General features: G+C 39.3%; 1 protein-coding gene across 1 annotated transcript in view; it reads left to right on the plus strand.

The window, feature by feature from the left end:
* AFF3 (ALF transcription elongation factor 3) overlaps window positions 1-22,307 on the plus strand; it is a 312,555-nt gene that overhangs the window by 20,384 nt on the left and 269,864 nt on the right. The window lies entirely within an intron of this gene.

Below are 22,307 nucleotides of genomic sequence, written 5' to 3' on the forward strand. Positions count from 1 at the left end.
CAAGAACCATTCTCTTCATTTTTAACTTCTAACCCATGATGTATAGCATAGCCCTTGTTTGAGGATAAGAGGTTAGTGTTTTATTGACTTGGCTTTAAATTGCATTTCATTGTATTAAAGAGCATCTGTCTTTTTTTTTTTTTTTATGGAGTGAGATATACTGTAATGTATGAAGTATTTGACTTTCATGTAGCTGTAAGGCTAAACTTTGGAAAACATTCAGCCTCAAAGCTAAGATGGTATTTAGTGAAAACATCCCAGAAAATTATGATTTTACAATTACCTTATTGGTAGTGTGATTTTAATGTAGTTTTGCTGATAGCTGCCTTTGTACTTAAGGATTGTAAATTAATTAGACATACTGCTTCATCTACTCAGGAGGCAGGAGAAGAGCTGAGCTAATAGCTATGGGAGTGCTGTACCAATTTGAGACTGAGGCTAAAATGACATGATAGAGGGAGAGGTTAGTCCTCTCCCAAGGTTGTCACTCCTGGTCACATTTTAATGTGAATTTATTGGACTGAAAGAGGTTAAAGAGGTAATTCTGAAAAGAAGAGAGAAATTTCTAACATAAAATGGAACTCATCAATAGTCCTGGTGTCTGTGGGGAGTTGTCAGATTCCATAATATTAACCATGTAATTAACAGAATATATAAAGTGATGTGCTTTCAAATAATTTATATTTCAGATGCCTTTCAATGTGCTAATAATACCTCTCTTTTTTTTCTCCAGTCTCTTGAAATCACTGCATTCCTTTTTTTTTTTCTCATCTGTATAAAAACCCTTCGCATCTATCAGAGAGTTCTAACTAGTGCTTGTTCCCAAGGGTGACTTAATGGACAAAGTATAGATAAATCCACATGACAAATCCACTTTACAATATGCCACAGCTGGCATTCTCTGCTCAAGTTCAGCTCACAAATAAACTTGTAGGGGAACTGTATTGATGCAGAGTGCAGGGCAGTGCATATTGCCTCACTCTGCCCTGGAAATGACCTCTCATGTGTGGTGGTGAGGCACCAAGTTTTGCATCTCTCTTTCAGATGAGTTGGGGTGTGAGGGGTCATTTGCAGAGTACTTTGCAAGAGGTTGTGTACTTTTGTTGGTGTTTTTGTTGCTCTTCGAAACGTCCTTTCTCTGTTTTTAGTGATTGGGCTTTGAATACCAAAAGGATATTGACTGACAATTGCTAGAAGTCAGTAGTTATTATTATTATTATTATTATTATTATTATTATTATTATTATTATTATTATTATTATTATCATGATCATGATCATTATCATTATCATTATCATTATTAATCTAGGTAGGGGAAGAAGAAGCTTCCCTGAGCAGTGGAATTACCAAAACTACACCATAGTTTTGTGTCTTGTAATGCAGGAGCCCCACTGTATAAACTCTTTGCCAGTGATGGCACCTTTCCTCGTGCTCCTCTCCGGTGACGTAGGGAGGAAACAGGTCTGGGGCAATTTCAGAGCTGTACTTGGACTCAGCAGGGCTCAGTGTGCTGATGGACAACTGGCTGCCATCAGCTGGCATGGATAAGGACCAAGTTATTAGCACTGCGTAAATTGCTGCTGATTTCGGTAGGACTTTTTGGGAACTTCTGTCAGATTTGGCTGAAATCAGTTAGCAGGTTCAAAATAACACAATGGAAGAGGGAGTATATGGCAGGGAGACACCACAGTCTTGATGCTTTGCTTTCCAAGGAAGCCTTGTTGACCGTACAGTACATGTCAATTTGTGAAACAAAGGTGGGTTTGGGAAAAAAAAAAATCTTTCTTGTTTCAAAACCATATATAATTGTTAGATGGAGGAAAAAAGTGCAGATCGAATAACTGGAACAGAGCCCTAAAGACTTACTTGCAGGAAATTTCCTTATGGAGTAATTGAGATCTTTCAGGAAAGATAGTGTGGGAGACAGCTGTCACTCTCCCCATGCTGGACCTGGTGCAGCATCTTGAACCAGAAGAATCCTGATCTGTGGTGTTTACAGCTAAAATGATAGAAAACTACAGAAAGTAGAAGGGAAAAGGAAGGGGAAGCCTGAACCTCAGTCTGACACAGGCCACCTTTCCTAATACGTATTGAGCAGCACAGTGAGAGCCGAGCTGAAGTCTGTACCCTCAAACCCTGCATGTCTGAGTGTAACATGCTGGGCTTATAAGCTGTCTTGGGTGCTGGGTAGTCTAATGATTACCTTTTGCTGCGACTGAAAATGAAAATGCCTGGTCTAGTTACGACATGGGCCTGAACACAGACCCATGTAAGGACATAGGTCTGCATAGGGTAGCTGAGGGGGGTGTCAAGCTAGTTTTCCCTGGTATATATAAGCAACATATGGGAAAAATTCCATTTCCATGCTCACTTATACTAGAAACATTTTTCTTTTATGTGCATAATACTTATAATTGATCAACATAATGTAATGGCATTCTAGACATACTCTAGTGACTGTGTGTGTTTCTGTAAAATGTTGTCCAAAAGCATATATTGTATACTAACATTTACAGCTTATCAGAAACTGAAGCATTTTCTTCTCCTATGCCCTGGCCACACTATTGTGAAAGTTCACTCATACAACCACTTCCAGCAACTGAACAATAAAACATTTGCAGTCACCCTGCAAGTTCATTTTATAGTAATTTAAAACTGCCTGTTACAACCAATAACTTTGGTGCTGGAAACCAGTACAGCAGTTATAAAGTCCTGGCATATAACTTGTTATGGAAAGCAGTGGTTTTATCACAGCCATGAACACGCAAGTGACCCAAGGCATAAAATTACTGCTCAAAAAAAAGAGACCTTATCTCCAGAAAATGCTCAGATATCTACTTATGACAATTACAACAATGATGATTTCACATCTGTTAGGCAGACAGTTTTAATCTGTAAAAGGTTAAGTATTTGACAGTTACTTGTTCTTACATACAGATTAGCTGCTTGAAGGTTTAACCTTTAGATGTACTTAAGCAACTACTCTTTAAAATTTATTGTGTAAAACCACCCAAATAAAAACTGTCTCATCACTTGTAACTCAGAAATACAGAATGTTCCTTAGGTTCAGGATATTTTCACCTTCCTTCTTACCAAATTGCTTAGCTGGCTTTGCTTCTTCCTTTGTGCCTGAAAATATTTACATCCAATGCTGCTTTAATTTGAACAGGCACTGCTTCATAATTAAAGGATAAAAGGAGGATTCTGTGATTAAATGTGTGGAATCAGTTATTTTGACTCAGTAAAGAAGGCTGCTGAAGAACATGATTATTTCTTCACATTGAATTGTCCTGAAAAGCTGGGTAAGGGGAGAGGGAAGGAGGGAATGAATCTTCATGTGGCCTTTGCACTTACCTAGGAGTGGAGGCAAGGGAATTATTTATGTAGTAGCAGACAGATCTCCAGATTTCTGTAGGCTTTTATTGATATTTCCTAAGCATCATAAAACATGGGATGTTTTAAACCTCTCAAAGGGAGATGAATTAAATTTAAAATTATCATATGGAACTCAGATTTTCTTTTTCTTTTTGTTTACACAGCTACAGTGAGTCAGTGGGAAGGGCTTTCTCATTCACAGTAACAGAGCTGCCCAGTTCTCATTTTTCCTTGAATAGGTGTATCAGACTATGTATCTTCCTTTCGTGTTTCTCACAGTGATAAACTTCTTGTTTTCCTCGGAATTTGGGTCCCCATAAGTGATCCAGATGGCCTTGATGGCATTGCAGGGGCAGTTTTCATGGAAAAGAACCACCTTTCTAAACAAGGTTTGCGGCAGTGGGCATAAATATATCATCATTCTTGTATCAGTCGCATAAACACTCTCTATCTGTGACTTGGGGGGTATGGAAGGAAGCAACTGAGCTTCCCTGCTGGGAGTTCCTGACTTGCCATTTATTCCTGGCTGATGTGCTGTGCCCGGGGTGCTGGGCCAGCAGGTCACCTCTGGGGTGGGTGTGCGCCGAGGCTGCGCTCGCCGCAGGGAGGGCAGTCCCAGTGTCTTGGGTGAGCGTTCCATATGGGCAGCAGCTGTGGTGGGCATGCCGCTCATGGAGTGGAAGGAAGCCCCAGCACACACATTGGGCAGCAGATGTGTTGCTCTACAGACCTGCTGCTCTCCTCTCCTGCCACCTACACGCTCCTGTAGACCTCGTTTTGGTCATCAGCACTTGGGGAGACTGGGCCTTGCCTGTGCAAAACCATCATAATGATACACACTGGAGGAACTGGAGGAAGCTCTTTTTTTTATGCTTGCAGTGGCATTAACCATTGTGTTTTTATGCCCCACTTACCTTGCATCATTGTAAATGGGACTGCAGTAGCTCTGCCAGCCCTGTAATACTGTAGACCATTTCAAACCCATTAAAGACTAATGGATATCTAGTGACAGAAAGTGTGCTGTGTGCCAATTAGAATATTTAAACTGTGCAATAAAAAAGAGTTAATAAAATCACCTTAGAAGTTGAAAATATGATCGAAGGTAATGTGCTGTTTTTTCTTCAGGTGTTTGAACAATAAGATTGTTTTTAAAAGAAAATTGATCTGTCATTTTTTAAAGGCCAAGGAACACACAGAAATATGTCTTCTTCCCCTATTTTCTCCATATATTTTAATGTATATTAAGTAAGCTAGAGTTTTTTCCCCTTCACATTATAATGAACTCTTTCCAAACTGATAGCTGGTAGATTCATGTGCTTAACCATAGGTTTCATTCCATATATAGAGCAAGAACTTCACTGAAGATACAAAATGCCAGTGGCATGAATATTTAATAATTGCACTTTTAAAGTTTTTTCATCCTTCTTTCTCTCTCTGGAATTGCCAAGCCCATCTGTCTGGCCTCTAAGCCTGTTTACAGGTATCTAAATTTAAAAATAAAAAACCCCCTTAGTTGCAATTTCAGAATTTTGCAATGAAAGTGGGGAATGCTCACCTTATTTGTGAACTGCAAAATAAATAAAACAGTTGGGATATTTTTTTTTCCTTTTGTGTTTCTGGTGACATGCAGTATATTATATTTCAGTTCACTTAGTGGGGAGCTACAGGCCAGACACACAGTGGTATAAATTGGTAGACCTACATTGACTTCCATGGAATTAGACGAGTTGGCTGATGGTAGCTATGGCTGTGGCCGTCAGAAATAATGAAATTAATACATTAGCTATAGCTGTCATGTGTGGAAGCTATTATTTAGGTTAATTGAATTAATTAAAATAAATATTTATGTTTAAAGCAAAACAGTTTATGTTCTAATAAGATAACAGACACATTTTACGCATCCTTTTCTTTGCTGGATTTTCTTCCCTGCAGATAATGATCTTTCAATCTCTGTTCCATAAATATGCATGTCATGTTCAGGTTTCTATTTAATGCATGCATGAGTAAGTACCACTGAATTTGATTAACTTCATTAACGATAAATAATGAGGAGCACTTTTTTAACTATTTTAGGACAAACAGTCACCTGGATAATGTTACTTGCTTGAGTAACCTTCTTCATCCTAATGGGATTGCACACAAGGGTAAAGTTACTCAGATACGTATGTGTAGGTTCAGTCTTTTATTATGTAGCAACCTTTAGAGCTTTTACTATCTGGCAAGCAATCATTTATATCCTTTTTAAAAAATATTTATGGCTTCCTTGACTAATTGCTTCTTACATGAGTTAGAGCCTTTTGCATTGGTATCATTTGTTAAAACACATCCAGGAGCAGGCAGAGCAGAATCATTTTTCAACTTTTTAGTGTCATTTTTATAGACAAATAACACTTGTAAATGATGGATAATAGCCAGCAGAATGCTGTGTTGTATAAAATGAGCATGAGTTATATTTGCTGGGAGATAGAAGGTTAACTTGGCTATGAACTAATTGAGGAGCCTCATGGTAAATGCAAAGTGGTGTGTGCACACTATCAACAACTAGCTTAAAGGAGGATTTAGGTAAATTCAGTAATTCATTTATTGTTTTGCACACTACCTGGTGTTTTCTTAAAAAAATAAACCTCAAAAGCCATATTGAATCCTAATGAGCTTGTAAAAAGTCCAGAAGGAGAGACAGAGACAGCATGTTTAAAAAGATGGGACGTATTGGGGGTGGATCTTGTGCTCCTTCAAGTCCGGTGCAGGCATGGTCACTTCCATTTGCAGTTTTGACTTGAACATTTGTTTCTTGTCTCATAAAATACTGCTTACTTGGCCGGTATTTGAAAAAGTCATTACATTTTTTTGTGTTCTGCAGTTCATAGTTTACACTGATGCTGTATTTTATGGCAGAATTCAAAATAACTGCCTTTTCTTTACCCGAGAAATATATGTAGTTGCATATTACAAATGTGTGCAACTGAGTAACTTTTTTATAGGAGAGTACTTGACAGATGCCAGTTAACGTCAAGGGATACAAATGCTCAGTGCCAAGCAATGGCAGGATGTACAAATCAATGTGGTACCAAATTTTTTTTTATGCATAAACAGCACAAGGCTGTGACCTAAATGGACCCTGTGGAAATGTTTAACTTGATGCACAGGAGGAGTTGCAGTGATTTAAATGGAATTATTCAAGTATTTTAAATGTGTGTGTTTATGTGCTCACAAAATGGGGGCTACATGAAGTAAAATCAGAGTTTGAGCTTTCAGGTTCTATAGAGCCCTGTGTAAATGTTCTTTCACTCGCCCTAAAATTCCAAATAGGATTGCTTTCTTTCTTATTAGAGGGGCTGGATCCAGTTCATCAGTGCTGCCTTACACTTTCGTGGACATTGCTGCAGAGCAGATGTAGTCAGCCTTTGGTCTGTTCACTGATTAGATACTCTTCAGTTCCTTGTGGGGGTTTTTTTGCACCTTATTACTGGCAGACTGCTTGCCTGCCTCATTGCATTGGCTTCTTTGGGTATGAGAACTGAGAAAGCTGCAGACCGTCTAAACTGTTCTGGTGGTCTGTGTCAGGGGTGGTCAGCATCTCCTCCCTGATACGATCAAACACGCCTCCAGCATGGCCAAAACAAAGGCATTGTTCTTGCTGGGCACCCTGTGCCAGCTCCTGTGCAGCTCAGCTTTCTTGTACTGGCGCACAGATAGGTGCAACTCATCGCGTGATGGGGGTCAGCCCTGTGCCCACTCTGCGTGGTGGGAGAGAAGCTGGGCAGAGTCCTTCTGTTCCCACCCTGGCTGCAGGGCAGGCACCACTTTTATAAACTCAGTCATCACAAGCCTTTCTTCAGGGACTCCAAGTGCTCTCTGAAGCCCAGCTCAAACAGCGAATTTGGGATGACCTTTTTAATTTGTGTTCCCAGGGATTTTTCCAGTACTCTAGTAGGGCTAGTTTGCCCTTGTGGGTCATTGTAAATACTTAACATTGTATTTACTCATCCTGTCTTTAATTTTTGCAATGGTTTCAATTTGACTTTTAAATAAATATTTAGGGTGGGGATAGAAATTAAACAGTTGAACTCTTGCCAGCATCCCTTTTTTGTCCTTTTTCAAAGGCACTCATGAGACTCAGATGTAAAACTCTGGATAATATCCTTCCAGTTATGGCATCTGGCTTCTTGGCAGTCTCTTTGAGAAGTTGGCAGGCTTGGTGTTGCCTTTAAATCCAAAACTAGCTCTCTTGTAATTTTTTTAAGATGCTTTCTCCTTCTGCTTGTCATTTTTGCTTGCTTTACCTTTGATTCGGATGAATTCTTGCTTTATTAATCATTTGATTCTACCATGCTTGCCTAGTTTTCCATCTAGCCAGAATCTCTTGGTAAAAAGAGATTTATTAATGGTTTTAAGATGGGTACATATATCTGTTATATCTGTTGTAAAGTGACCTCCAACTGTGTGCAAGAATCTGGTTTTGTTTGGGGGAGGGGCAGGTTGAGTGAATCAGGAATGAAGGTAATCTTTACTGGACTGGGTAGCCTGAATGCTATGTTTCAGTAGGTTCTTTATCTCTACAATAGCACTCAGGTCCATGTTTTTGAAGTGTTAGCTCTTTAGAAGGTAATTTAACAGCTTTAGTAAAAAGAGTTTGTGTAGGGAATATTTGAATATAGCCACTTTTCAGATACTCCTTCCCTGCCTTTTTTTTTCCTTGCAATTTCCTTTGGTTTTCAGGATCCATATGAAACCTGAGTATATGTTTCAGTCTCTTGTAACTTCCAGTTGCTGTATTTTTTCCCCCGTATTGTACACCACATGCAGCTGCCTATGTGTGAGTAGGTGTGTGTGTGTGTGAGCATGTGTAGGAAGCAGCATTGCCTCAGGGTAGCTGGCAAGCCTGCAGAGGGGAGCCTGCCTGGGCACACACACTCCCATGCAGCTCCCTGCATTGCAAATAGTCAAGAAATTGGCTTCTTTGTTTTAGTTTGTATTACAGTGCTGCTCCATGATATACTCCAAGTGGGTCTGGGGAAGGTGAATCCTCCATGGCACAATTTCACCCCAGTCTCAGAGGGAAGTGCACTGAGTCTGTGATACTTCCTTTCTCACCCAGGGAGAAATATTCCATGCTGAGGTCAGTACTAATTGAAGCCTTTTGCACAACAGCCGCAGGAGTGGGCACCAGACAGGCTCCCTGGGAAGCAGCCTTGCCTTTTAGATAGTGTCAGATCGCAGGCATGGCTTAATGGAGTTGTTGCTTATCCATCAGCCCTGAATTAAGGATGGATGCATTTTCCCTTTGCTCTCTGTGTCTGGGACATTGGGTTAAAATAGCGTTACTTTCTACTAGGAGTAATAAAGAACATATGACGTCTGTCCTGTGTTATCTGTCTGTTTGCACTGGCGGGTTTCCACTGGATGCATATCATCCCCTTATTCTTTTGGAAAAGGCTGTCATGTCTCAATCTTTGTTTGAGGGGCAAGAGGAGAAGGACAAGTAGAGAGTAAATGCTGTGTTCCATACCCAACTGGTTCCCAGCTGTACCAGCAAGGCAGAGTGCTCCCCTGGCCCGGCAGAGCTGAGGCTGATGTGCTCCTTCATACTCAATGAGCTTATTACCCGGTGGATGTGGGCTAAAAGTAATCAAAAAGCTCTGAGGTGGGTCAGCATTTCAAACACTGAAGAAAATATCAGGCTTCTCTATGGGTTTTTTTTGTGTCAAAATAGGCTGTGGTGGAGCAAAAAGAATTAGATTAAGGTGAATAGTTGGTCGGAAAAACATACATCTTTGCTTTTAGTCAATTGTTGCAGATAAGAAAACCCCTTTTGGGGGTTGGAGGATGCATATTGAACAAGCCTGAAAAGAGCCAGCCCATGGTTACAAGAAGGTATATGTCAGTGGGAAAACATTAGAGTGAATCAATATATTTCTCTTATAAACTTATATTCTTCTGTTGTCTGCTTAATATAACAACTACAGCCCTCTTTTCAAAAGACACGTGCCTGCTTTGCATGTATATCTCCTACCCCTTTAGAACTCAGATTCCTTACAACCGTATGTACCACACAAGTACGTGTATTTCTGACTTCAACAACATAAGACTACCACCTTCATTTCAGTTTTAACTGCTCGTGCCTCTTCCCTGCTGTTGCAATAGCATACCGTGGTTATCTTTTCTTGACAGTGTCCCAGCAAAGGTAACTAAGTCCATCTCATCAGTTTCTTCTTCAGAAAAATCCCCAGCATCTATAGTAATCCAGATTTTCTGAAAGTGGAGGTAATCAAAACCATGACACTTGAGGAGAGGCCAGAAGTTGCTTGTGTACTGGCTTGATTATGTTACAAAAGATGGATTTCTCCATTTTAATCACTAAATTTGTAACAAAAACACCGATCAGAAATTTTTACTAATTACATTCATTTTCAATTCCCATTTATTTTAATTAGTTGTGACTCAGACTAGGTTTGTTATCTTACACTTCATTATTAAAGGTAGTTAGCTATCAGAAATTTCCAGTGCACTCTGTATAACCTCCCATCCCCGTGCCCCCTATGTAAATAAAAGAGAAGATGCTATTAGTGTAAGGTCAGAGATGGGGTCCATTAAGTCAGCCTTTGCTACCAGTGACCACATGGGGTGGATAAAGGTGACACCAGAGCAGAGGAGGCACTAAATACTTGAAGTAAGCTTGTGTACATTAAAGTGTGTTAAAACCCTGCATGAACATGCTTGGTCTATCCTCAAAGTGATTTTACATCAGTGCAGTTGATCCCTTTTCCTCTTGGCAGAAGGATAAGCTGCCATAATATATGTTCATCTGACTGGGAACTGACTTCATTCCCTCAGCTGATTTGCGTTGACTTTCCTGAGAACCCCTGTGAAGATGAATCTTCAATTGTGGCAGTATCTCTCTCCTCTTAACCTACAAAATAATTGCCTCAGCTGAGATATGTCTCTGTTAGCTTTTTTTAAAGTGCTGACTTTTTAATAGCAGCTTTTTCTGAATTAATCAGGCTTTCTATTTATACACTGTTTTCTTTTCTGTGTTGCAGTGGGTTAGGAGAAGGGAGGTCTGTGATCTTTGGCCACACAAGATAATGGCTTAATTCTTATTAGAAGTTTTGATTTTCATCATTTTTTTACGCATTGTACGTGAAAGAGAAATTTAACTAGTAACAAATGTCCTTTGTAAGGGAGTTGTAAAATGAAGCCCAAGCAGTCCAAAACATGATGATCTAGATTAATGTATTTGATCATTATAGGTAGCATTGCTGTTGCACATCATTCCACAGGCAGCCACTGCCCCTGTTTGGGGAGCTATAGCCTTGTCGAAGCCACTTTGACAGCATCAGCTCATCAGCTGCACCCTTTGACTGCTGCATGGCTGCTGTGCCCATTGAGTGACAGTGGGACAGTAAAAATGTTAACCTTGATGGCTGAATGAAGCAGAGCACCTTGCCACATGGAACTCATTGAGGCTTCCCCCCCAGTTTGTACAATTTTATCTGCAGTTTTATTTTTCAGGGTACTGAATTTTGTTGTAAGTACTGAAATAACGTTATTTGAAAGCAACAGTATGTTGTACTACCTGCCAATATTATTTGCATAGAATAGGAGCAGCAACTATCAATTAGAAACATAACTCTTTTTTTAATCCTCGCTTCAGGTTTAAAACATAATGCTAGGAATGAGCTTCAGGGAAGTAATTTGTAAAGAATTTTTATGACTCTCCTCCTTTTTAATCTGTGTGAGTAGATAGATAATACAACTTTCACTGGAAAAGCTCAAAGAGTCATATTTGTAAAGGCTAAAGACATTAACTTTTTGTTCCCAAGAAGTTTAAGTTGCACTTGATTTGCAAATTTATAAAGCACTTGGTAATACATAAGAGTAACTCTAGATATCAGTGGATGAGTATCTGTAGTAGTTTCACAGTGTGCGGATAACTGAATGAGCTGAGGGCTTATCTTCTATTGATTCCGAGTTTTTAAAAGCTAAAGATGGTTCAACATGTCAGTGGTTTAAGATCTTTGATTAAAACAGTTGTGCTTGTTGTTTAAACAGAATGTCATTCTGGTAATCTGCAATTACTGAAGACACATTAGCAAAAATCTGAGAAAGCAGTGAGGTCACATAGAAAGTGATACTCAGTCACCATATGTATTTATTAGTGTCACATATGAAATTTATGAGGCAAAGTAGTGCTGGAAGAATTTGCTATCTTTCTAAGCAATACTCATTTGTGGAATTGCCTAAGATAAATGGGTTTGGCTAATTGAATCATACACTTTCATAGTGTGCAACGTATAAAAGTAGACTAGGAAATAAGTATAATTAAAGTAAACATGCCCTTCTAATTAGTAATTGTTTCTGCTGTTTTAAGCAAATTTCAGTGGCACAAAGTGGCTGTTCCAGTGCAAACCTAATAATGAAGGCTGTAATAACAGGTGTAAATTAACACAATGGAAAACATTTACAGTGTAACATTCTAAATTAAAAATGACATTAACAAGCCTGATTTTTAAAAATCTGTGTAATTAACATTTATTCAACCCCTGACAAATTAGTGCAATACAAATATTAGATGATTTTATTTATAGCTTATAACATTTTTCTTTTTTTTTTTTTTGTTAAGCAGTAAATGGAGAAAATGTGGTTCATTTTTTCCAATAATATGTCCTATAAGGGCACTGTCAAAGGAAAGGCAAAGAAAAAGAGAAGGCAAAGATATTTACCCAAAGATATTTTTTTTGTAAGTGATGTGCAGGAATTGTTTGAATACTTAACAGTATCACCCCAGTCAGTGTTCATGGTTATGTATGCTCTGAAATAAAACATTGCAAATGGTTTAAGTTTGGAGAAATGCAAGTACAAACAGAATAATATCTATTGTGCAATAAAATACTTTGATTCCCCCAAGTGCATCTTCAAAAAAACATAACATACTGCTAAGTGCTTAGCATTGATGTCTGTCTCTGCAAAAAAATATCACCAACAGTATTTTCTTTTTATGATGGATGTAATAGAATGCCATGAATAGGTAAGCAAAAATATCCAAAAGAAGGCTTTACTTTAATTTGTGACAAAACATGCCATATTTTCACATTATAGAAAATGTCTAATCAGATCCCAAAATAGAATATAATATATCTACACCATACAGACAACTTGTTCTTTTCTTATCTTTCTTGATTTTTTTTTTTGCTAAACTTGTAACAGTAGAAAAATAGTTTTCTGGTGGGATTAGGGACATTTTTTTTCATCTTACCTATCAATAGGAAATCATTGTTTAATTTACTTTGTTTTATAATGTCTTCTTGGTGTGTCATAAATTACAACACATGGTAGGCGAATTCAAATATCATGACTTCTTATTCCCAAAGTGAATTTGTTAGACTGTATTTACCTCACAGTTGCAAATCCTGAGGGAAAGTGAAGAAGCAGTCCTTGTAGTGTACAGTCTACAGTGAACTTAAGCTCTGGGACTCAGCTTTTGAGGCAGTTAGCTTCTTGCCAGCCATGATTTTCTGTCACATTTCATGGGTATTCCCAAAGCCCACGCAGATGAGAATCTTCCTGAGTTGGTTCTGAATGGCTGGTGCTTAGTGTTTGGCTTTACATGTGGACTGTTGGGCATATTTAACGTCAGGAGTTTGAGTTTCGTTACAAAATCATCTTGCTTGTCCCTTGCCTTTCCTGTTGTTGTAAAATGGGATTCAGATTCTTGTGCACCAGAGAGTTTTAGGGATGAAAAGTAAATTTCTAACAGCAAATATAATCTGCCCTGAGTAGAACCCCTTCTGGAATTCTTAGTGTCAGAGATAATTTTAAGTTCTTTGTAATGAAGATATTTTAGAAAACCTCTTGGTTTTTGCATGTCACCTTTTGCACGCCTTGCGTGTCTCTCTAGCAGCTAAGCATGGTTGATTTGGAGGTAGTGGAAAAGATGTTCCTGCTCTCACATCTTACAGATCAGTTTCTGAATTCAGTAACTGAAAAAAGAAAAATATCTCTGTCCTTTAGCCCATATATTAAATAAAAAAAGCACAAATTATTCCAAATAAAAAATAATTACAAATGCTGGGCTGCACAGGACCTTTATTTCCCCCCCTGACTCTAAGTCAGAAGTGCACCTAGGCCAGCCTGACAGGTGAGAATCTAAATTTTATAGCACCTCTGAGTCCCTTAAGATTGTGGAGTAGCCATATAGGGACATCTATAGGTAGGTCCCTACTCCAGAAAGAATCTTTTTGATGTATGTTCCTCCCAGAAAAGTGTCTTCATTGTTGGGGAGAACAAGTCTTACTTTGCTAAGTGATAACAGCAGGTATTTATGAAGGAGGAGCATCCCTGTAATAATGTAAGGGGGCAGTTTTGCTCATCCGGAAGGAAGATAGGGTGTTGTGTTGTTCAGTGGATAAAGACTTCCTATTCTTTTTTATTTTGTGTTTTAAAGCTGTCTAGGAAGGGACAATCTTAACAATAACTGTCTGCTGGTGAGGACAGGGTTGTGAGGAAAACTGAGATAAAGAAGCCAAGGAGGCTGTGGAGTTGATAGCCAGCCTCTTCCTGCCCTTCCTTTTAAAGTTAGATAGCGTTTCTGAAATCATATCTAAATCTCCTCTTCTGCAAATTAAGTTGCATGACTTAAAAGACAGAGAACACAATTCATCATTGTCTGCTCTGCAACAAGTTTTTATAGGTGGGTAGATCATTATCATGTGTCTCCCAGTCTTCTCTTTTCTGAACCAGACAAGCTCAATTTGTCCTTTTTTATACCTCACTCCTTTATGTCACCTCTTTTCTGGGGTACATCACATCTTTCCTACAGCAGAGGTCCTCAGGCCAGTGTGTGATTTTCTCAGTGCCCAACTACGGGTCAGTTTAGGGTGAATCACAGAATCCCAGAATGGGTGAGGCTGGAAGGGACCACAGTGGGTCATCTGGTCTGGCCTTCCTGCTCAAGCAGGGTCACCCTAGGCACATTGCACATGAAGTTTGTTACCTTAGCTTTAACTGATACTACCTTCAGCTTGATACTTAGGTCTTCCCAGCTGTTAAATTATTTTTAATTTAGTGGAACACATCAGGAACAGAAAAATGTTCTCTAGAACCATGTAAAAAACTCAGAAATCTTTATTGAGTTACTAAGATACTGTCTTGGTTCACAGGAAAATAGAACCATTGGTATTACAGTCATCTCACAGTTTTTTCAAAAAAACAACCCCAAATATAAACCTGAAAAAATTCACTGAGCTTATTTTCTTTCACTTGTATTCAAAAACCACCCAAATGGATTATCATAAGTTTTTGGCTTTCCATAACCTAGAAGGAAGTAATTCTCTGCCATTCCCTTTGTCACTGAGAAACTCTGTCAGCATTGCTGCTTAGGAAATATTGAGGAAGGGTAAATGTAGTAGCAGTTTTCTTCAGGTGGCATGTTAGCAACAAAATATTCTCTTGTTAATAACAGCTTCTGTTTATTTTTTGCACTGGGATATTCCAGTTACCAATTGTGAATTGGTTTGTTTGGTTTCAAATAAAAATCAAGTTCACTGGTGCTGGTCTAGTTTTGTGCTCTCTCTCACCCTCACCCCTGTCATTTTTTCCTCGCTGTGGGCCCGTCTGTCAGGGTTAGGAAGGGACAGCAAGCAGGTCTCTCATCTTTCTGTTCTGTGCTGCTCCAGGTTTCTGCAAGCAAGTAACACTGTGGAGTACTGCCGCTGTTCACCTGTGTTACAGCCCACTCCAGGAATGTCACCTCTCCGACGTGCTGGCTTTTAGTGGGGAAAAAATTGTTCTGTTAGACCAACCAGTCACCCTACCAGTGTCTTTGAAATGTTAAACACCTTCCATGAGGTTCAAATGTTATTTCTTGAAAAGAATTTGGGTATCTACTGCGAGGGTTTTGAATGTCATCACTTCTAAGACTAGAGAGCCTGAGAGCATGTGAGCAGCTAAATCCAAACTGCATGCTTAGCCTTCTTCTAAGTGCTGGATTTTTAGCATGGTGAACATGAGTTTGAGTGGACTGAAACAGGTTAGGGATCAGGGCAGAGCTTGCCTTGTTTTCAGAGTCCTTTCTATTTCAGTCCTGTCCCATCCCCAGAGAATTGTGGGATCATGGGTTGATAGTCTGCCAATACAAAGAGGGAGGATGGGTTCCTCCTGTATGATTTTGGTTTTTTTTTTAACATTGCAAATGTCCTATCTTAGGCATCAGGATTTTGTTGGCTTTTCTGAAGCGGAAAATCAGGACAACTTCCTTCAGCCTTGTTTCTTGGTTTTCTTTAACTCCTTTTGGTTGTATTCTATTATCGTAGTGAAACAGGACAAGAAAAAATTCTGGCCCTTTTTTTAATACACCACCTGTCAGAATTATTTCAGTCCTGAGTTGTTCCCACGAAACCAGTTTCAGTGGGCTTATTGATAGGTCACACAAATTTGATATTCTTGAACACTGAAGGTCAAATTGAAGTAAAATGTTTTGAAACATTTAAAAGATTTGTAGAAAAAATGACCCAAAGATTTCTAAGCTTCCTAATACAATAAAAAGGGATCTTTGCTATGGAAGATTCAAATAGAAATGTTACAGACATCTCCCAAATACATGTTTTTAGAATAATACATACGATTTAGATCCTTCCTCGTGGTTTTGCAACTACATATACAATTTAGATATCTCTTAACATTTTCAAAATGAAACACTGAATAATTTTGCACCTTACACTATACAGGTAAATAATATCCTTATAATTTACTGTGACACAAATATACATTTATGAACTCAGGCTTCAAACAGAGTATGCAGTAAAAATAAAACATTTCTCTCTTACTAGCTTTTGTTGTTCTTGCTAAAGGTAAAATTTGCTGAGAAAAAGTAGTCAGGGCAAAGCAGCTGTTAGACAGTGAGGGAACAATGTATCCAGCTTCATCAGGTCACTGGCTTCCCTGCTTTGGCCTGGAACCAGGCTGATCCCCCCCAACAGACAGCATCTGCCTCTGGCACCGTCCCTGCCCGGGCATCTCTGGAGTGGCTTCTGCATCTATCACAACCATTGAAGCTTCTGGGTGATGTTTTGTCATTTTTATGTCATTTCCTTCAGATTTTGAAATATTTAAATGCATTTTAACCTACTTGAAAGTGAGGCACTTGAACAGTCATGCTGTTTCTGCAAGTTAAAATATAGGAGGTTTTTTTGCACTTATGTTTAGGCTTTTGTATTTCTGACATATTAAGTTTTGGGTTGGATTTGTGGCATGACTATATCACCACCATTCTTCTTAAGCAGAAGCAGAGTATTAAGGGAGGCACAAACCAAAAATTGTGATTCATATACTGGGGTTTTTTTTCTATAATGAGAGAAAAATACCTCACTTTCCATTGTCTGTTACTTAAGGGGGGAAGCACATGGATGCTTCTCTGTGCAGCTCTGAAGGTGAGCATGACTTATGTGATACAGTCAGTCATCTCAGTAGTCTGAATTGGGACTAGCATGTGTAAGAAGCCTACATGAATTACACCAGTCACAGGGCATAAAAGTTTAAACTTTTTCATCATTTTAACATGCATCTTTATTCAGGTATGGACATAAATTATTCTTTTATTCATGGGTATGCTGGTTTGACTAACTTCTCTTCCTAATTTTGATTGCATATCCCTTGGGGCTAATGTGTCAAAATATGACAGAGCCACAACAGAACAAGCAGGATATAATGAATAAGATACTAAAAAAGTCATATGGTTTGTGTGCCAGGCAGTTTTCTTAGGCAGGTTCCAAGGATATGTGGTGATACTATTATTTGGTAAAGCATAAACCTCAGGTCCAGTTTACATTGTCCATTTTCACAAGAAAGAACTGGGAAGGAATTTGCATTTTTCTTAGTTTAAACGTGTACAATGTCTTTTAGAAAAGCTGGTTAGCTTTGTGGCACAGTGCAATATGTTTGGCTACTACTAGAGTCTTGTGGAAGAAGAGTGAAACATCCTCTATATAAGGATTTTTTTTCACTGTTGTTGTCTGAAAGTTATATATAAGCCACAACTTACTTAGGTTCTTGAACCCAGATTTATTACAGTGGTCCTTTTAGTTATGTGAAAGCAAGCTGCCTACATAGGTTCTAGAGAGATAGATTTAGATATAAGTTTATATATATATTTATATATAAATATAGAGATCTCATTCCATTTTCTGTTGAAATTTTTTCAGCTGAGCAGAATGAAGATGAAATTTCATAATTCCCATATTTAGATTTTATGCTTACAGACTCTGATACAAGCAAATGATTGCTAAAAACAATCACAGTTTCTTCTTATAGTGAGCTACATTTGTGTGTTCATATAAGAAAAAGTACAGATTTTAGTGGATTTATTGTTTGGGCATTTACAGTGGTTGATTTTTTTTTTTTAATCTCTATGATTAGCATAGGGTTTAACTTCTTTGATTGTTTTATCTGCATGTGCAGTTATTAACATCATCCAAAAATATCACCCAAATTTATTTTTATCATGTGGATATGCTAGCACAGATCTGTTTAAAATTTAGTTCTGCCTTACCTGTATGTACTGATGGTTTCTTTGCAATATATGAAATGCTATAATAAGATCTCCATCTATCTATAAAATCTGAAGGAAAGATAAATTAAAACAAGGCATCTCAAAACATATCGATTCTATTTTTACAGAAAGCAGACTCAGTGCCTCTCTGCTGAAGATCCCAAGAAGTGATTTTCTGTGAATATATAAAATCTGATGACTTATGCACTGACTTGTTAATAACTTTTTTTTTCACAGTGAGGCTGTTGTATGGTTTCCATAATGCTGTAAATCATGATTAAACACATAAAAAAGATTGTCGCTCAAGATCCATTTTAAGCCAAGTGAAACATAATGCAGTATAAAATTTACATCATTTTCTTGATTAACCCTGATGAACCTTCAGTCATTATCCATTGTGGTAAAAGTAAATTGGAAATGTTGCTTTGTTAATAAAACATGTATAGACATTTTCATGAGTCATAGATTTGATGGTTATTAACAGCTGACACATTCATAATGAAATACTGCGCTTTGGCTTTCCGTGGAAGTATAATATTGTGTAAGGCTACAATCCTGTGTCCTGTATTTCAGGACTCTATTTTGGTACCCTTTGGACATCAGAGAATTTTGAATGTTGATCTAAAACCAGAACATAAATACAGGCAAGAGTTTTCCGAATCTGTCCATTTAGGTGCTGAATCTGTGTGTCTTTCACTCATGTTTCATAGGGATTCTATGCACCAAAATCGTTTAACAACTTAAAACTACTCGTCTTTGTCATCCATGGAAGTCTGTGAAGTTTTGCTCCTTTTGCTTGTATGCCAAGAATGTTTTCTAATATACATGCTGTTACCTCTGTACTGGTAAAGCGCTCTTAGATCTGGCTTAATGATTTAAACTAGGTTTGAAGTTGGGAGGGGGATAAAACCAGGCTCAATAGAGATGAGCCTAGGGGCAGCATGCCAGGGTTGCTGTGAAATCGATAGCCCAGCTGAAGTGCACCTGCACCAGTGCAGCAGTACAGGGAGCAAACCAGAGGAGCTGGAAGCCATCGTGCATCAGGAAAACTGGGACGCAGTCTCTGTCACGGAAATGTGGTGGGATGACTCGCATGGCTGGAGTGCTGCAGTGGATGGCCATAGGCACTCTGGAAGGGACAGGCAGGCAGGAGAGGTGGTGGGGTGGCTCTGTACATTAGGGAGTACTTTTCCTGTAGGGAACTCAAGAATAGTGATGATAAGGTTGAGTGCCTGTGGGTGAGAAAAGGGGGGAAGGCTAACAAGGCAGACTTCCTGGTGGGAGTCTGTTACAGACCACCCAACCAGGATGAAGAGGCAGATGAAAGCTTCTATGAGTGACTGGCTGACACGTCATGATCCCTAGCCCATGTTCTTGTGGGAGACTTTAACCTACAGGATGTCTGCTGGAAAAGTCAACACAGCAGAGAGAAGGCAGTCTAGAAGGTTCCTGGAGTGTGTAGAAGTTAACTTCCTGATAGCTGGTAAGAAAGGCTACCAGGGGCAGTGCCCCTCTGTTCACTGCTGATGTGCTGTTCGTGAACAGAGAAGGGCTGGTGGGAGATGTGCTGATCAGAGGCCATCTAGGGCATAGCAATCACAAAATTATATTGTTTTTAATTCTTGGTGAAGTAAGAAAGGGGGTCAACAAAACCTCTGCCTTGGACTTTCTGAGGACAGACTTCAGCCTGCCTGTTCAGGACACTGTTCAGAGAGTCGCTTGGGAAACTGCCCTTAAAAACAAAGGAAGTCTGGGCATATATTAAGAAGAAAATCTTAAAGGCATAGAAGCAGGCCATCCCAATGTGCTGAAAGACAAGCTGGCAGAGAAGAAGACTGGCCTGGCTGAATAGGGAGCTTCTGCCGGAGCTCAGGAAAAGAATGAGAGTATGACCTTTGGAAGAAGGGGCAGGCAACTCAAGAAGAGTACAAGGATGTCTTTAGGTCATGTAGAGAGAAAATTAGAAAGGTGAAAGCTCTGCTAGAATTCAATCTGGTCACCACTGTGAAAGATAATAAAACATGTTTTTATAAGTACATTAACAAAAAAAAGATTGCTGAGAAAAATCTCCATCCTTTACTGGATGTGGAGGGAAAGGAACGTTGTAACCAAGGATGAGGAAAAGGCTGAGGTACTGTCCCCCAGGGCTCAGTTTTGGGGCCAGCCCAGTTTAATACCTTACTCAGTGATCTGGATGAGAAAATTGAGTGTGCCCTCAGTCAGTTGCAAATGACACCAAGCTGGGAAGGAGTGTTAAGGGAGAGCAGGAAGTCTCTGCAGAGGGATCTGGACAGGCTGGATCAATGGGTTGAGGCCAATTGTGTGATGTTCAGTGAGGCAAAGTTCTGGGTACTGCCCTTGGGTCACAACAACCCCAGACAGCACTACAGGCTGGGGGCAAAGTGCCTGGAAAGCTGCCCCTTGGAAAAAGACCTGGGGGTGCTGGTCAACAGCTGCTGAACATGAGCCAGCATGTGCCCAGGTGGCCAAGAAAGCCAATGGCATCCTGGCCTGTATCAGCAGTCATGTGGCCAGCAGGACCAGGGCAGGGATTATCGCCCTGTATTCAGCACTGGTGAGGCCACACCTTGAGTGCTGTGTCCAATTTTGGGCCCCTCGGTGCAAGAAAAACAATGAGGTGCTGCAGCATGTCCAGAGAAGGGCAGTGGAGCTTGAAAAGGCTCTGGAGCACAAGTCTATGAAGGCGTGAGCTGGGGTTGTTTAGCGTGGAGAAAAGGAAGCTCAGGGGAGACTTTATCACTCTCTACAACCACCTGGTTCTATCCAGGTGGGGGTCAGGCTCTTCTGGACAACTAGGAACAGAACAAGAGGAACCTTCCTCAAGTGCTGTCAGGGGAGGTTCAGGTTGGACATCAGGAAGAATTTTTTCATTGAAAGGGCAGTTAAGCATTGGAAAGGGGTTTCCAGGGAGGTGGTGGAGTCAAATGTTCAACAAAGCATTTGATGTGGCACTTAGTGCTGTGATTTTGTTGGCATGGTGGTATTTGGTCAAAGGTTGGACTTGATCTTGGAGGTCTTTTCCAACCTTAGTGATTCTGTGATTCTCTGATTCTGTAATTCTGATCTTTCTTTTGCTGCTCTAAGTCAGGTCGTGCCAGGGTGAATTGCATGGTGAAATTTTTCTGCCAGTTGCAGAGCTTTCAATTTGTGTGTGCCATGTGACGTATACCTTGGAGTACTTCGCAGTCCTGCAAATAGCTGTGGGTGGATGGATCACTGTGCAGAGCCCCCTGGAAGGAACAGGCTACTTAAATAGCTTAAAAAAAATGGGAGCAAGGAGAGATTTTTTTTCTGAAAAAGACATAGAGGCAAAACATTTTTTTTCTCAATTTTGAGGGCACTTTTTAATTTATTTAGATTTTATTAAGTTTCAGGAAACTTTTGAACCTTTATTAGGTTAATTTATATGAGTTTTATTTTTTTTTATTACTGAAACTAACACCGAAAATCTTTATTGACTGAAATCCAGTTTTCAGCAAACATATCAAAAGGAAATTAAACAAACATTTTAAATAAAGTATTAAACATTGACTGCAAAATGTCAAATAGATTTTTAAAAGGCCAGAATTTTTTCATTACATTTTAAAAGTTCAGAACATCCCTAGAAATCAGGCAATGATAGGAGTAAATTCAGTTTATTGCACCATTCAGTCTGACCAAGACTGTATGAAAAATTTACCTATGTATGCACATTCTCTACGGAGATGAGCCAATCAAAAAAAAAGCTATAATTTTTCACTAATTTTGGCTATAAGGAGCCTAAGAAGAAATGCAAAGGAGAGGGAAAAAAAAGGGCACAGGTGTGGCAGTTCATAGCCAGAACAGTTTCCCATGCCTAAGGATAGAGTGGACAGCAGAAATCATTGTGGAGGAAAACAGGCAAAGGGGCGTTGTGTCTGACATCTTTGGCAGGGAAGCAATGTGAGAAGAAACTGATCAGATACAGGTATTGTCAAGTTAGGTAAGGCCTTGTGTAGCAGCAGCCCAGGGAATTCAGCACTGTTAGGTTAGGCAGAAAAAAATTGTCCCCCTCGGTTGAGAGCAGCCCTGAGGAGAAGGACTTGAATAGGGTTTTGATCAACCTGGTCTAGTGGAAGGTTCCCTTGCCCATGGCAGGGCGTTTGGAACTAGATGATCTTTAAGGCTCCTTTCAACCCACACCTTTCTGTGATTCTGTGGTTCTATGGGCTGTTGTATTTTTAAAGTGCAACATAAAAGTAACATTTACAAAATTAAATAAAAGGGCATCATTGTGGTTTGCCAGGTTTGTAATCTTCCATCTTGATTTTTTTTTTATCTCCCCCTCGGAACTATGGATAAGGATAGAAAAGGAAAACCTTGTCACATCTACAGTATCTTTTTCTTG

The sequence above is a fragment of the Aphelocoma coerulescens genome, chromosome 1 (genome assembly GCF_041296385.1).
Source record: "Aphelocoma coerulescens isolate FSJ_1873_10779 chromosome 1, UR_Acoe_1.0, whole genome shotgun sequence".
Classification (NCBI taxonomy): Eukaryota; Metazoa; Chordata; class Aves; order Passeriformes; family Corvidae; genus Aphelocoma; species Aphelocoma coerulescens.